The sequence below is a fragment of the Canis aureus genome, chromosome 8, assembly GCF_053574225.1.
Source record: "Canis aureus isolate CA01 chromosome 8, VMU_Caureus_v.1.0, whole genome shotgun sequence".
NCBI lineage: Eukaryota > Metazoa > Chordata > Mammalia > Carnivora > Canidae > Canis > Canis aureus.
The window spans coordinates 48,996,964-49,014,190 of NC_135618.1; the positions used below are offsets into that span (position 1 = coordinate 48,996,964).

Consider the following 17,227-nt stretch of genomic DNA (forward strand, 5'->3'; position numbering starts at 1 on the left):
GTGTCAGCGTCTGCTCCGTGGGGCCCGGGGCTTGGGGTGCCCAAGCTGGGTGGGTGTGGCTGAGGGGCGGGCACGGGGCCCAGCGCATGGTCACCCTGACCTCCCAGGCAGGCCAGCTGGGAGTCACTCTTTCCAGCCCCGTCAGCAGAGCTTGGCTGCCGCCGCCGTGGGACGCCCGAGGTGGAGGAGACTACGGGTGTTTGCTTCCAGCTGCTTCCACCAAGACCACATGCGCCAAAATCACCCCTGGCTCCCGGGGTCCTTCGGGGCTGCCATGTCCCTGTGTATTATCCCCCCTGTCACGTACCTAATACCTTTTATAATAGGGCCCCTTAAAAAATATATGTGTGTGTATATATATTTATGTATGTTATTCCTTTGAGATGGAAATGTCCTAGCACCATCTGGTGAGCTCCTAGTCCAACGGGCTACTCCTACCCGTCCTCACAGCCTCACAGGAAAATAGATGACCACAGAAATAAAGCATGGCTCGCCCTTGTACCCCAACACCATCGTACACTCACCAGGAGCACAGCTGCTCTGTGCTGTCCAACTTCTGAGAAACGGTCCCAGTCACTCCCTTCCCAACAACCCAGACCCAAGAGGCTCCCTTCCCAGGTGGGGCATTCTAGAACATTCCTCTGACCTCCCACGCAGCGGGCCCGAGATGTGGGGCCGCAATCCTGTGCGCCCCCAGCGTCTTCCCTGGGAAGAGAACCTGCAGGCAGCCCACTCCCAGCTGGTGCTGAGGTGCTGAGTAGAAGGAAATTCCCCCTGGATTAGAAGCCAGGGGCCCTGGGTTTGAGCCACAGCCTGTGGCTAAGTGTGCACGGGACCCTGGCCCGTCCTGACCCTCGTCTAGTGGGGATTTCACCTCCCCAAAGCTCCCGGGGCGGCTGCTGGCTGATCTCAGGCCCTTGATAAGGCACACGATGACCAGCTGCCCTCCCCGTTCCCAGCCCAAAGGCGGGGGGGGGGGGGCGGTTTGGATGTCACCCCTCAGGGGAACAGACAGCACCGTTCCGGCCCTGGAAAAGTCCCAAACGCCAGCCAATCGGGAGACGCCAACAGGCTCGGCTCAGCAATGAGTGGTTCCGTGTGGCCTCCCCCTGGGCCCACCTAGCTGGCCGCCTCCCTCCCCGGGGTCCCCGCCTCGGTGTCTCCACCTGTGCAATGGACAAGACTCCTGTTCACCTAGACGCCAGGAGCAAGTGAGATTCAAACACTGCCTGGCTTTGTGGGTGCTTCATGCTAGCCAGCGTCTCTCTGGGTGCACAAGGGAAGGCCTCACAGTAACCGGCACCTTCTCAATCGTGGGCAACTAGGGTGACTGCCCCCAGCACCCGCTTCAGCCTGGTGCTTGGAAGAGGTGGACCCCAACCCCAAGGTGAAGTCTGACTGGTTTAATCCAATCCCAGACCTGCACGCAGTGGCCCAGACCTACATCAGTCAAGCTGGGGCCGACACAAGGCTCGGGGGTGGAAGGTGTGGGGTGTGCAAACGGGACCGCGTTTAACAAAAATTCACAACGCAGGTGCCTGGGTGGCTCAGGGGCTGAGCGTCTGCCTTCGGCTCCGGTTGTGACCCTGGGGTCCTGGGGGTCGAGTCCTGCATCGGGCTCCCTCCTGGGAGCCTGCTTCTCCCTCTGCCTGTGTCTCTGCCTCTCTGTGTCTCTCATGAATAGATAAATAAAATCTTTTTAAAAAGGAAAAAAAAAAGGTTCAACAAGCTCATGAAAAGATGCTCAGGCTTGGGTATGACTGCAAATGGGCACCAGGTTCCGGGGGGAGGTGCTGGTGAAAATGCTGTAAAACTAGATTGTGGCTGAGGGTTGCACAACTGAATTTACAAACATGAGTGAATTTTATGGGGTGTAAAGTAGACCTCAATAAAGCTTTTAAACAAGAAGGCCTCCCAGAGGTCTCCTAAGGCCCCCAGGGCAGACCCCCTCCAGGTGCTTGACCTACCAGCAGCCTCCCTGCGCTGGCACGTGGCACATCCATAAACCAGGATGGGGGACGTCTCTGCTGGGGCAGCCACGGTGAGGCCACCTGGCCACCTCCCCTCCTCCCAGGCCCTCTAGCTGATGACAGACCCCCACCCCACCCCAGGGTTGGCGGGGAGGCGAGCAGGGCAGCCGAGGGGGGCAAGGAGCACCGCTGTTTGGGTAACCAGCTCGGGACCATTGGCAGCAGGCCCCCTCCCCGCCCTTTCTCCCCCATGGCCCGAGTCATCCACGTTGAACCTCCACTCCTGCGGGCTCTCTGAGCAGATGAGGACCCCTTACCCTGACGTGCCAGAGGGCGGCTCGGCACCTCGACCCCCATGAGCTCAGAGACATGAGACTCCAGTCCTGCAGAATCTGAGCGCAGGCCCTGGAGTCAGACCTCCTGAGTTCAAATCCCAGCTCAGCCACTACGTGGTAGTTTGATATCCAGCAAGCTTTGTCACCTCTCAGAGCCTAACGTTTTGATCCAAAAGAGTGGCCGTAATAAGGTAAGCATGCCCGCCTGGCGGACGATCGCAAGGATGCAGGGGATAGACATGGAACTTTCTGGAATCCTCATCTCTTCACATTGATCTCCTCCTGATGTAGGAGTCCTACAGGACCCAGAGGTGGGACAAGGCACCAACAGGCCTGACCCGTCCCCTGGGGTTGGAGAACCGGGCGGGGTGGTGGGGCTGCTTTCTGCTCTTTGCTTTTCTCTCCCCGCCAAGAGACGTGTGGAACACGGTCTGGCGGCTCCTCCAAAAGCAACACCTACAGTTGCTCTGTGACCTCACAATCCCACTCCCGGCGATGTATACCTGAGAAAACCTAACATCCGCACAAAAACTCGTACGGGAATGTTCCTGCAGCCTGTATTCATAGGAGCCAAAAAGGGGAAACAAAGTCAGGTGTCCAGCAACAGCTGAGCGGAGGGACACGACGGCCTATCCACACGTGGACTGTTACTGAGCAACGGAAGCAGCGTGGAGTCCGGACGCCTGCTGCGGCTGGATGGATCCTGAAAACCTTACGTTCAATCGAAGGAGCCAGACAGCAGAGGCCGCGTATTCCCTGGTTCTCTTCGTGCGGATGTCCAAACGGGTTGGCTGTCCCGGGCCGGGCAGGGGGAGGCGGGGAGTTACCCGGGACCCAGCACTTTGCTCGTTTCTCCGAGATGCTGAGATGCTGCAAGGGTTCGAGCAGTGGCGGTAGCGACGGTCGCACGTCTGCCAGCCTACTAAGAGCCAGTGGGGGTTACTATAAAAGGCCAACGTGTATGGCACATGAATTACATCTGAATAAAATCTTTAGACTCAGAAGGACCTTCAAGGTCACCAGGTCCAACTCTGTCCCTAGAAGTGAGCGGCCTGAGGCCGGGAGGGGAAGAGACGTGTCCAGGGGCCCTCGGGTCTGCGGGCTCAAAGGAAGAGGTGGTGGTGGGGGTGGGTGGGGAGGTGTGCTTCCCCCGCCCCCCCGCCAGGGAACCCTGGGAGGCAGGAAGGGTGGGTGTCTCTTGGTTGGATGCAGGTGTCCTGTCTCCATGCCGGTCCTTCAAGCAGCCCAGGGTCCTTCATGTCCGCCAAGAAGAAGGGGCAGGAGGGCAGGGTGGAGACCCCCTGACCGTGTTCAGAAGGTGGGCTGCATGCCCGGCCTGCCAGATAACCCCCTCATCTTACGAGGCTGAGAGAGACCCAGAGGGGTGAGGGGGCTTGCCTACTGAGGTCACAAAGCCGGCAGGACGCAGCTCAGAGTGCAGCTGGGTCTGGGGGATCCCAGGTCCCCCAGAGGGGAGGGGCCCCTGCTCCCAGGCTGCCGGAGTGGGAGGGGCTGGGATTTCCTCCGCTGAGCCAGCTCGGTGAGTCACGGGGGCCCTGCAGCCAGGCAGGGCCCTAGCAGCCCTCTCTGTCCCCCCTGGGTCTCTGGAAACAGCTGTGGGATGGGGGCCCAGGAGCCCACACCTCTGGTCCACTCCGCCTCAGGGGCCTGAGGCCAGTCTTGTCTCCCAAAGGGTCCTGGGCCAGTCCCCGGGCTGAGGTCCTATCCCTGCCCAGGGCACCTCCGGGTAGGTTGGAAGGGGGCCGGGGTTGCAGGTTCCTCCTGGGTGCTCCCCCAGTGCCCGAATGGTCTGGAGTTACATCCCCCAGCTCCCAGGGACGATCCTGTGACCCCAGCCCAGGACACACATCAAGGGCGCTGCCAAGGAGTGAGGAGGAAGTGTGAGCTGGGAGGCAGTCCTTGCAGTGGGCACATGGTTTTCTTCGGGCCTGTACCTCCCTGGAAGCACAGGGAGGCCTTAGGGGGGAAGGTGGGGAGAGGAGGCCCTTAGGCCACAGGGTGGAGGGCTGCCTAACCCACCCCAGGGCCGGGAGGGGAGGGAGATGCCCTCAGACACTGCAGAGTTGGCCTTGGCTCCCAACCTCAGAGCCCAGAGGGACTTTTGGGAAAGGAGGGGCACCTGTCAGACCTTTGCTGCCCCTCTTGGCAGCTGCTTGCCAGGCCTGGATTCGTCTCATCACACCAGACCCATGAGGCCACTCTGCTGGCCTCCTGGTACCTGGCACTGGGGACACCCCCTCATCCGCACCCCTGTTGCAACTCTAGGGACTTGGCCCCAGACTCCATCGCCTGATGCCTCCTCGCTTTGACACATACTTGTTCCAACTGCCCTCTCTCCTTTTTTGCCCAGAAAATTCTATCCAGTCATCACAACTCAGCTCCAACCCCATAGCGAGTCATCCCCAACGGCCTGGGGAACTTGCCTTCAACATCTTTCCTTCTTTGGTCTAGAAAATAGCGTCTGGACAGAAGTATTACCTGATCACATCATCTGAATGGCTTGGGAGCATGATTTCATTGGAACTAGACTCTGACAGTGTGGGTCTAGCACCCTGATTCCATGGTCCAGGGAGGAATTTAGAGACCATATGACAGAGAGTGGGCAGTCACTCTGACAACATAAATCGACAGATCCATGGACTAGAACAGAGTCTAGAAAGAGACTTGGGTCCTCAGAAGAATTTAGTCTGCAGTAGGGTGACCTCTCCACGTAGTCAGCAAAGGATTGAACATGCAATTAGCTACTTTGGCTTTTTTTTTTTTTTAAGATTTTATTTATTTATTCATGAGAGACACACACAGAGAGAGAGAGAGAGGCAGAGACACAGGCAGAGGGAGAAGCAGGCTCCACGCAGGGAGCCCAACATGGGACTGGATCCCGGGTCCCCAGGATCACACCCCGGGCCAAAGACAGCGCTAAACTGCTGAGCCACTGGGGCTGCCTGCAATTAGCCACTTTGGAAATGAAACAAAGTGAGATTCCTACTTCACCCAGAAACAATCGCCAATAGCCCATTGACTGCTTAGGGAGACACAGTGTAAACACTGAAAGAAAACAGACACACTAGCGGCAATGAGCACACCTACTATTCAGGTCTTGGTTTCTAATTCCCATCTCTTCTGAACTGAGGGTTTCTCTTTGGAGAAATGGTGGACTCCAGATGAGCTTAGGGTATCTTGTATCAAAAAGGGAGAAAGTGGGGAGCCTGGGTGGTTCAGTTGGTTAAGCGTCTGCCTTCAGCTCAGGTCATGATCCCTGGGTCCTGGGATCGAGCCCTATATCAAGCTCCCTCCTCGGCTGGGGAGTCTGCTTGTCCCTCTACGTCTGCTCCTCCCCACTGCTCATTGTACTCGTTCTCTCTCTCAAATCAACAAATAAAATCTTGTTTAAGAAAGCGAGAAAGCCATCAAAGACGAGAAGAATAAAAATTGAACTTTCGACCATGAAAACAAACAGTGACTGCAATGAACTGTAATATATTCAAGAAATACAAATCCCCGGGTCTGCACCGAGCCTCAATACTCAGAGATTCGGCGTTTGCAAATTTACCTACATGCTAAAATTTATTTGTCACCCCCAACTCAATAGAGTACTCTCAGGCTTTCTTGGCCATGCACGGAGCCGAATGACATTTGAGTCATCAGACACACGTATTCCCAGCTGAGGGAACACTCTGACTTCTCGTTACGGCTCTCATAGCATAAGCAAAGGTCCTTTCTGTGGTCTCATTTAGTGCCATGCTTTTCGCATTTTTGTGGGGTTTTGTTGGTGATTTTGCTGCTAAACATGGCCCTCGAGCTTAGGATACTGAAATTTTGTTCTTGAGGATAATAATGTATTCATCTCCCATAGCGTGGTGCGCTTGGCACGTAGAAAGGCTTCAGTCCCACCCCCCAGTGAGAGCATGGCAGCTGTGATGACTACCATGGCAGGCCAGGCCTTGTGCAAGGGGCCTTGTGCATGCTGTCCAGATGTCTAGGTTTGCACCCCCTGGCTGGCTGTGTGACCACAGGGAATTTGCTTAACCTCTCTGCACCTGTCATAGGATTATCGTGGTGATAAATAATAGTACCAAACACTAATGGGACCATTTGAGGATTAAAGGAGATGAGGCCTGGGAAGGGCTTAGTTTAGATTGGCACAGAGCAAGCTCTCAATAATGTTACGGGTTTAGAGATGCAGAAAGAACAGGGCAGGTTTCCACAGGCTGCTCTGACCAGTGGCTGAGTGCAGCAGGGCTACGGGTCCTCTTTCTCAGAGGGAGGGAGTTTAAACATACACGCACCCACCTATGCATATTTATTTGAAGAACCTACCCTCGGGTTTACGGACATGTATGAACACACACACGCGCGCGTGCGCGCACACACTCGCACATCCGGTCCTCATTATTTAGTAGCAGATTCTGCATCTGTAAAATTGCCTGCTCGTGAGGATTTATTTGCAACCCCAGAATCAATACTCATGGTGCTTCTGCGGTCATTCACAGGCATGTGCAGAACGGCAGGAAATCTGAGTCACCCCCTGTGCGCATTGCCAGCTGAAGTTGAACAAAGCCACACGCTGCCTTCTCATTTTGGCTCCTACACCATAAACAAATGTCGTTGTTGAGGTCTGTTTGGCACCATGGGTTTTGAATTTTGGTGTGTGGGCTTTTTTTTATTGGTGATTTCAGTATTTTAAATGGTCCCTAGATGTGGCACCAAAGTGCTAAAAAACACCAAAGTGTTGGGGTGAGCTTCGCGGAGAGAAATACTTGCTAGGTAAGTTTCGTTCAGACGCAAGTTACGTCGGCTCAGAGTTCCATGTTCATCGATCAACAATGTGTAGTAAATGAGGTGAATAAGCTGTCTCTAAACAGGACTGCACAGAAAACCGGGTTACATGTTGATCCGCGGACAAAAATGCAACCAGTGGCTCAGAGGAACCTAACCCTGTGTAACCCCTAAGAGCAATGGCTCAGAATTTGCTAATCCAGCATTTGCAGTAAGTTTATAGAATATAAATACTGTGAATAACAAGAACCAACTGTGTATGATTTACCATTCCTATTATGCAGATGAGAAAACAGGCTTAGAAGAATTCAATCCCTTTCCAAGGTCACAGGGCTAGCTGTGTCCTCAGACGTGGGATTCAAACCCAGCTCCATGGATGCCAATTCTGCAGCTCCTCCCCACAGAGCCCAGGCATCTGGAACCCCTAGAGGGGACGGTGTTCCGCTGGACTGCTCAACCACGCTGCTGTCTCCGTCTGGAAACACTACAAGGTGGCCTGGAAACTTGTTCCCTGTCCTGGCCCCTGAATAGGTGGCGACGAGGGTTGGGGGCAGCTGCTGGTTGGTAGAGAAGCAGGTGCCAGCAAAAGGAGCCACATGGGTGGCCGGTCACATATCGCTGACTCATGGAGGGTGGCTAAGGGTTAGGGGAGGCCCAAAGGGGCCGGGTCCAAGCCCTGCTCCTCCACTGGCTGGCTGTGACCTCAGAGCAGCTCCTCAGTGCCCCGAGTCCCTGGTCTATACAGGTAGAGCTAACTTCACCTTTTGGAAGGGCTGAGAGGCACACCTGGGACAGCTCACTGTGCATCTTAGAGACCAAGCGACACAGTGATTCGCGTGCACCTCTGAGCGAGCTCAGGAAGAGGGGCAGGCCTTCACCCTGTCCATTTCACAGATGAGGTAGCTGAGGCTCAGCGTGAGGGGCTGGGGTTCTGGGTCAGGACTCTTGTAGTGTGAACACAGGATGGAGAGGAAACATTGGGGGCCACAAGACCCCCTGGGGGAAAGAGAAGACGACCAGAGGGGGGATGAGTCTATCCCAACCCACCTTTTAGTTTTGCCAGTTTTTTTTTTTTTTTAAGATTTTATTTATGGGAGAGAGAAAGAAAGCATGAGCAAGTAGAGGGGCAGAGAGAAGCAGACTCTCCACGGGGCAGGGAGCCCAATGCAGGGCTTGAACCCAGGACCCTGGGATCATGACCTGAGCCGAAGGCAGGTGCTTAACTGAGTGAGCCACCCAGGTGCCCCAGTTTTGCCAGCTTCCAACTGGAATGTAGAAAATAGGGCTGGGCATGGCCTTGGGGCATCCGTTCTGCAAATGCTTGTCCACCCGCTATTGTGCCCCAAGCACTATGCTGGACAGTGATGTGGGGATGCTGCTGCCATCGGCCATAGTCCGATATGGTCCATAAAGCCCTTTGTGCAGGGGGCTCATGAAGCCAAATAAAAACACTCTCCCATTGGAAGTCGACTGTTAGAGCAGTTTTTACCTGCGGAATTAGCAAGCCACATGGGAGGAGCCGGTTTCAGAAGCATCATGGTCAGGGAGAGGGTCCGTGAGTCACGCAGCAGAGGGCAGATGAGAGGGGTCAGGGGAGGGTGTGCGCATCGGGGGTGGGCAGGCATTTCTGAGAACAGGGGTCAGAGAGCGACGGCCTGCAGGACAAACCTGGCCCGCTTCCTGTTTTTATAAGTAAAGTTTTATTGGAACATGATCACGCCCACCCATTTCCAGAATGCCCAGCACTGCTTTTCTGTTGCACCAGCAGAGTTGAGTCATTAGTATAGAGACCATATGGTTCAAAGAGCCTGAAGCATTTATTACCTCGCCACTTGTGGAGAAAGCATGTCTACACCTGCTTCAAGGTTAAGGCTTGGTCACTGCTGTTCTCCACCATCCCTCCAGCACCCAGCTCGGTGTCCAGCCCAGCAGAGACGGTTATAAAGTGCAAGGAAGCTGCTACTAACATCATTTATTTTCTGTCTTTTTTAAAGATTTTATTTATTTAGTCATAAGAGACAGAGAGAGAGGCACAGGCATAAGCAGAGGGAGAAGCACGCTCCCCGTGGGGATCCGATGAGGGACTCGATCCCAGGACCCTGGGATCACGACCCGAGCCGAAGGCAGACGCTCAACCACTGTCACCCAGGTGTCCCCAGCTAACATCATTTTCTAGTCCTGTTCCTCTGAGCTATTTTCAAGCATTTATTCAAAAACACATCTTCCAGACAAGACAGTAAGTGCCCAACCCTTGGCAGAACAATGGAGACTAAGGAGAGGCCCCCACCCCGCGTGGCCCTCGCCTCCTTCGCGGCCTGCCTGTCCCCTGGCGGGGCTGATCTCCTGCCCTGCCCTCGGTGGCCTGGGGCTGCCCTGCAAGCCCAGCCAAGCCTGTGAATCATCAGGGACTGACTCACTCTCTGTCTAAAAATACACATTGTCTCATGTTGGCGGGCACTGCTTTGATCACTGTTTGCATTCAATCTGGCCTTTTTCTGCTCGACTTTTCAGCCGTTCGCAGGCAAGGCCTGGGTTTTCAACACTCTGGGTTCCCAGGGTCAGGTTCCGTCTGGCATGTTGGGGGAAGAGTTTGGGGACTGGGTGCACATTCTGTGCTGTGGTTCGTTTGCTGTGTGGCGCTGGACAAATCACCCAACCTCTCTGAGCTCTCGTTTCATCATTTGTTGCCAGGATGGTATGAGCAAAGCAGGCACTGCCCGTACTTTCGGCTCTTTTCCTACCTGAGTCTAGGGAGGGGAAGCGACCTGCCCGCTGCCCCCCACCCCCCCACCCAAGCTGGACATTTTTCTGCCAATGAAATCATTTGACATCATTTCAGCATCCAAGGAAATCGGGAACCTGAGCCGGCACCTGGCTCTTAGTGCCAAGCGCCGGGGAAGCTCCGGTTACAGAAAACAAGTGGAAACCACAGGCCCTGGGCTGAACGTGGAACTAATTTGGGAGGCAGTGAGGAACAGCGGAACATAACCCGGAGCCCGGGAGGCAGATCTACCCTGAGCCAGGCCACTGCCCAGGTTGGGGAACGTGGGGCGCCTCGGAACTCTCTAGCTGGTGCTTGTGCAGAGGGCAGGGGAGAGAGCAGGAGCTCAGGACGCCTGGCTGGAGACCCAGAGCATGGGCCTCAGCCTGCAGCCACTTCAATCAGATCTGGGCTTTCCCTGCTCGATGCTGTGTGACCCAGGGACTGTCACCCCACCTCTCTGAGCCTCAGCTGACACATCTGTGAAGTGTAGGAACTAGGGCTACCTCCCTTGTAGGGTTTTATGTGGGAGGCTTAGCACAGTGCCTGGTACAAAAAAAAAAAAAAAAAGAAAAAGAAAAAGAAAAAGAAAAGAAAGAAAGAAAGCCCTAAGTTAGAAATGTTGAGACCTGGCACGCGGGGAGGAGCAGGGGAGCCCAGCTGGGTGCATCCTCCCCATTCACGGGCTCACTCAACAAATACTCACTGAGCTTCTAGTCTGTGTCAGACAGAAGGGCGTAGCAGGAAACGAGGCCGACCCAACCCTGCCCCCAGAACTAAATGAGTAATGGTGGGGGAGAAGAGAAAATATATACTGGTCTCTACCCCCAGGAAACCTGGGTCCTTTCCCAGGTGCTCAGATCACCAGGATTATCTTCTGTTCCAGGGGAGTGACTGGGGGAGGGGGGGGCTCCTGGGTGTTCACGGTCTGAGATGAGTAATGTGCTGGGCTGGGGTGCCGGGGCAGGAGGCCTACCGTGGTGGGGGTGAGGAGAGGGGGTGGTGGGGAGAGGACTCCGGAGAAGCCCACACCCAGGCAGGGGCCTGGCTGTGAACTGGACACAGTGGGACTGGGGATGGGAGGTGGCGGGAGCAGCACAGTGGAGATACTGAGGCAAGACACAACCACCGGAAGGGCCGGGGGTTCATCAGGGCTGGGGTTGGGCCACAGTCAGGCTTTGGGATGATGCCAACCATCCCGGGGGGTAGAGGAAGATCTTTCCCTGGAGCCCAGGGCTGGCAGTCCCTCCCGAGGCCACGCGCAGGAACCGCCCAGGATCCCCTGACCGGCAGGACGATGGCCACCAACCACTTGAGAGCCTCCTGTGACCCAAGAGCAAAAATGGGCTGTGCTGGGGGTGGAGGGTCACCTCAGGACGACGGACGTGAGGAGCCTTGGGGACTCCCTGATTCGTCCTACAGAGGAGGAAATTGGGACCCAGAGAGGAGAAGTGACTTGCCCAAGGTCACGTGATGTATTAGTTCCATTCATTGTTTTTTTTTTAAAGATTTTTATGTATTTATTCATGAGAGACAGAGGCAGAGGGAGAAGCAGGCTCCCCGTGGGGATCCCCACACAGGACTCAATCCCGGGGCCCAGGATCGCGCCCTGAGCCAAAGGCAGACGCTCAACCACTGAGCCACTCAAGCGTCCGCCTATTCACCCTTCTAGCCCTCTGCCCCGAAATCATTTGCTGGGCATGCACAGTGTGCTCGGCCCTGGATGAGCATGAGGGAGAGGGTGGTAAAGAGTGGGACATGGTCCTTGTCCTAAAGCCGCCCACACTCCAGAGATAAGGACGTACCAGTTGACAGAGCAGCTGTCTCTCCAAATCCGCCACCTGCCACCTTGATTCCAGCTGACCACCTGCCCCTCCCCCAGGCCTGCTGATTGGGGGGGCGTTGTGTTTGGGGACAAACCGGTCACATTTGCCCCCCTTGCCCACATGCACCGACCCTATCCCAGCCTCCTGCCTTATCTCCAGGAGACCGTCTCAGAGAGGGGAGTGGAGCCAGGGAAATAACGTGTTCTGGACAGAAGGACAAATGCAAGGACAGATCACAGCAGCAAGCCTCACTCTCCTTCTCCGCTGGGGACATCACCTAAGAGACCATCTCCAGCGCTCTAGATGGTTGGTCCAGCCTCTGACTCTCCAACAGCTGGGCAGCTGTCCTCCTGAGTGATGTCAGCTTTGCTGGCGGGAGGAAATCCTGGGATACGGGCACCTAAGGCACAGGTGGAGAGGTGGGGGGGGGGCTGCCACATGGATGCAGGCAGGTTGCAAGAAGCCAAGTTGCCTCTCCCTCCAGAAAGCTCCATGAGCTCTGTGGCCGCAGGAGGGAGTAAGTGGGCACGAGCCCCTCTTCCCACATGTCTATCTAAGCTGCCAGGCCCTGACCAGCCAGGTCAGCATGGGTAGGGGATGAACTGGCCCTGGGTGCAAAACATCTCCACCAGAAGATTCTTCATGGGCGGTGCACACCAGCGCCACCGCCATCTCCCCTTCCTCCTGCAAAAAGGGAGCTCCCTGGCTCCCAGCCAGTGCCACTGTCCATCCCTCACTCGGCCCCAAGGTCCAAGTTTAGGGGCAGCAGGGAGTTTCTGGGGTGAGTCACTATACTCATTTTGCTGGGACTAAGACTTCCCGGGACATGGGAATTTTAGTGCTAAAACCAAGACAGTCCTGGGCGAAGCAGGCCCTTGGTTTCCCTACCAATTGCCCTCTGCTGAGACTTGAGATTTGTGCAGAAGGTTCCTGAATGCCAGCTTGCCTCCCCTCCCTTATTACCCTGCTGCCGGCAGCTAGAAATCCACTCTGACACAGTAAACCTTTCTAGAGATGCTCCACCATGCTGGCTGGTGCTCAGGAAAGGGCAAAGTCAAATAATGAGATACTATTTTCTACTCTGACGTTTGGCCCAAATGAAGAGTTTGCTAATAGGAAGTCTGGGTGGCTCAGTGGTAGAGCAGCTGCCTTTGGCTTAGGGTGTGATCCCGGGGTCCTGGGATCGAGTTCCACATGGGGCTCCCTGCAGGGAGCCTGCCTCTCCCTCTCTCTGTCTTTCATAAATAAATAAATAAATAAATAAACAAACAAACAAACAAATAAATAAATAAATAAATAAAATCTTTTTAAAAATTTTTAATTAAAAAAATTTTTTAAAAATGTTTGCTAACAACAAGTAATGGCCTCCGTGTGGGGAAATGACCTTCCAAGTGTCAACCGCTAGGTTTGGGAGAACAGGTGAGGTATGCACATCTTAGCCCCAGCAACCCGTCTTCTGGGAGTTTTTCCGGAAGAACATTTGCATGCAGAGATGAGCAAAGGGATGGATACTGACACACGCACAACAACCACAGATGAACTTCGAAATCGAAGCGGAGTGAAAGAAGCCAGACATGTGAAGGCCCATGTTGCATGATTTCATCTACATGAAATGTCCAGAATAAGTAAATCCATAGAGATGGAAAGCAGGTTAGTGGTTGCCACGTGCTGGGGGATAGAAGGGAATGAGGAGGATTTTCTGGGGGTGATGAAAATGTCTTGGAACTAGACGGAGGAGGTGGGTGCACAGCATCATGAACACACTGAATGCCACTGGAATGTTCACTGCCAAATGATTAGGGGGCTTTTTGTTTTGTTTTTAAGATGTATTCGTTTTAGAGAGAGAGCACGCGCGCGTGTGCAAACGGGGGGACAGGGAGAGAGAGAATCCTCCAGCAGACCGCCCTCTGAGCACAAAGCCCGGTGAGGAGCTCGATCCCCGGAGCTCATTGCATCATTCTCCCTGTTCGGTGTTTGCTAGACATTTCCCAAATAAGAAGTCAAAACAGTGCACCAAAATACACTGAAATGGGATGGAGAGATGGGTGATGAAGAATGGATGGATCGGTGAGAAATAAAAGTGCAGAAACATGTTAAACATACCAGTGCTGTAGGTCTGACAATTGTCACAACAAAATGTTGGGGAGAAAGCAGCAAAACAAAACAGTTTTTTAAGAGCAGAAATGCAAGGCCTCCGGTGGGCTCCATTTCCTACACAATATCTCCAAGGGCTCAGGCGGGCCTCCACCGTCCACCCGGCCCAGACCCCAGCCCCACCTGGTACGCTCTCCCAGCCTCACGTCTCTGACATGAGGAAATGGGGCGTCCCTCCTGGGGGGGCGGTCCCTCCTGGGGAGGGGGTCCAGAGGCCTGGACATCGCATCAGCACACAGTAGGCACTCGGGAAATGCTGCCTCCAGGCCTTGGGGCTGGAAGACCACTTCAGTGACTCCCCGATTCTGGGGGCAGTGCCAGTCAAGCAGCATTTCCTGGGGGCTGGCAGAGGCTCAACAACCAAGAGCGCCCTTCTGTTTACACAGGAGCCTCTCAGTCCCGTGGGTCATTCATTCACTGGTCCAGGGATATTTCCTGCGTGCAGGCCCTGTGCTGGGTGCTGGGGGCGCATAGACTCTATCTAACAGGTCCTTGCCTTTGAGGAACCCCCTCCAGAGACAGACAGTCCCAACCCAGGGGATCCATGCTCTGAGGGAACCCGACCCAGGACGCAGAGCAGCAAGGTCAGCCAACACCGCTGGTCAGCCACATGCTGACTCCCCAGAGGGCCCACTGAGGAGGCCGGGGCCTCTGCACAGGAGACCCTGGGTTCTGGAGCCCTGGACCCCTCCCAGGCTCCGCAGCCCCTCACCCCTCCTTGGTGAGCCCACCTGAGCCCCCAACCCTAAGAGGGCGGCCCCACAGCGAGTCTGCAGCAGCCACAACACCAAGCTCAGGGGTCCGGGCCTCGCTCAAGGGAGAAAGCAAAGGGAACAGAGGGCATGCGGGTGTCTCCTCCCCAAGAGCCGGCCTGTGGCTGCCATTCAGAGCCTGAATCAGGACATCTGGGGGTGGGTGGGGGGCACCCAGTATAGAGATCTGTGTCCGCATTTCCCCATTTGGCCCCCAACACGGCTGCATTCTCCTTAAGCATGTGGCCTGGGCCCAGGGTTACGCTCAGGCTCAGCTCAGCAGTAATGCTGCTCTGGAGGCAGGGGCCATAAAGACCCCCTCTGTGTGCAGGTGGGAAACCCCAAGTACAGAGAGCTTTGACAGCTTGCCCAAGGCCCCCCAGAGCCAGCCCTTAGCCACCGCCTCCATTCAGAGAAGGTCATCAACCATTTAGAGCCACTTCGCACACATCATCTCATTTATGCCCCAAGCTGCCCCGAGGAAGGCAAAATTATGGTCTGCGTTCTACAGAGCAGGAAACCGAGGCTCAGTAATACCAGAATAAACTGGGGGGGGGGGGGGGCACATTGCTGGGCCTGCCCTCGAGGAGCACCAGCGATGCTCACAGTAGTCGTGTCCCGGCCACTGTGTTAGTGACCCAGTGCTGTTGTAACAGTTACCACAAACTTAGTGACGTAACATAAGACAAATGTATTCTCTTACAGTTCTGAAGGTCAGAAGTCTCCAGCCAAGGTGTGGGTAGGGCAGCACTCCAGCTGGGGGCTCCAGGGGAGAATCTATTGCCGTGCCCTTTCCAGCTTCTAGAAACTCCTCCATGGCTTGGCTTGCAGTGAGTGCCTTGCTCCAGTTTCAAAACTCATTCTTCCAGCCTCTGGTTCTGTCTCCACCTCTCCTTCCTCTCCTCCCACCCTCCTGCCTCCTCGGAGAAGGACCCCTGTGACGCCATCCTGGGCCCATGGGATAAGCAGGTGCGCATCCTTCTCCCAAGATCCTCAATCACATGGGCACCGCCCCTTTGACCAGGTGCATACTCACAGGTGCCTCAGCAGATAACACACCTCACACCTTAAAAAAAAAAAAAAAAAGCATACAAGATCCCTGGGGATCTTGTTAAACTACAGGCTCTGGCTCAAAGGGTCTGGATTTCTAACAGGTGATGCTGATACTGTGGTCCAGAGGCCACAGAGCTGACAGAATCTAGAAGGACCTGCAGACGTGTAGAGGGCCTGGTCATAACCATTTTCAGCTTCACAGGTCCTGTGGTGTCTGTCGGGACTAGTCAACCCTGTTGTCACAGCCCAAGGCAGCCGCAGACGATCTGAGAACGAGTGGGCGTGGCTGTGTGCCAATAAAACTTTCTTTACAGACACTGAAATGTGAACTTCCGTGGGGTTTTCACAGGTCACGAACCATTTTTCTTCTCTTGCCTATTTTCCACCACTTAAAAATGCAAAAACCATTCTTTGTTTATGGCCCATATGAAACCAGCCGCCTGGCCAGATCTGGCCTGTTGGCCATCGTCCACAGACCCTTGATCTGGAATCTCGGTCCTGGGGGAGCGTGGATTTTTGTCTTATTTTGTTTGCCTACCACCTAATAGCTGCTCAAAAAAGATGTGACGAATGAAAGAGCAGTCCCCTCATCTGGTCCCGCAGCTACTTGACCCAGGTGACAGCCCTGTGGCCAGCTTGCAGAGGAGGAGCTGATGAGAGTATTTTCTCTGGATTTATTGACGGGAAGAACAGCACAGGGTTGGGGTGTCCCAGGACACGCAGCTGGCCTCCTGAACGATCCAAAAGCACTCTGGCCCCATCTACGTCCTCCCCGGCAGCCAGCACCACAGGACTGCCTGCACGCTGGCTCCTGCAAAGTTCTGCTCCGGGAACAGCAGCTCGGGGTCCTGCACTCAGCCACACCCTGAGCCAGGCCTCACGGAGCTCTCAGCTCCCGTAATGAAGGTGTGCAGAAAACCCTCTCCTTTGCCACTTCCGGCCTGGGCAACCAGACAGTAGCTCCACGGGGTCAGAGCCTGGTAAACAGATTGCCTTCAGGGCTCAGTCTGGTAGCATGCACATGGAGGGCGGCTGGGGTTGAAAACGCAGGTGCCAAGTTGTTGCCATTGCCACAAGCAGCGACAACCTTCCAGTCTGCTGTCTTTTTAAAGCTCTCTGTGGCCAAGAGAACACATCAGCCTGAAAGCTGCCAGGTGTATCTCCTTTCGATTTTACAGAGAGCCAACACCCACCCCAGGACCTTTGCCCATGCTGTTGGCTCAGCCTGGAGTGCTCTTCCTGCCCTGTTAGTTACCTCCCTCTTGCACTTCAAGTCCCAGAGAACCCTTCGGCCACAGGCACCTTCCATGTCCCTGTGGAAGGTGACACACTAGTGTGACACACTAGCTTGTTTCACGTTGTGTGTGATGGTTTCATCTATGTCTGTCTATTCTCATAATAGTTTCCTGGGGCTGCTGTAACAAATGACCACAATCTCGGTGGCCTCCAACAGTAGAAATCTATCTCTCACAGTTCTGGAGGCCAAACGTCCGAGATGAAGGTGTTGGCGGGGCTGGTTCCCCCCTGGAGGCTCGAGGGGAGAATCCATCCCACGACTCTCTCCCAGTTCTTGACGATT

At 55.0% G+C, this 17,227-nt stretch overlaps 1 long non-coding RNA gene across 1 annotated transcript; it reads left to right on the forward strand.

The window, feature by feature from the left end:
* Positions 1-3,716: 3,716 nt before the first annotated feature.
* On the forward strand, positions 3,717-8,671 carry LOC144319025 (uncharacterized). Its single transcript, XR_013384953.1, has 4 exons — positions 3,717-3,845; positions 6,817-6,939; positions 7,022-7,090; positions 7,189-8,671. It is a non-coding gene; the product is annotated as an uncharacterized LOC144319025 (long non-coding RNA).
* Positions 8,672-17,227: the final 8,556 nt, after the last annotated feature.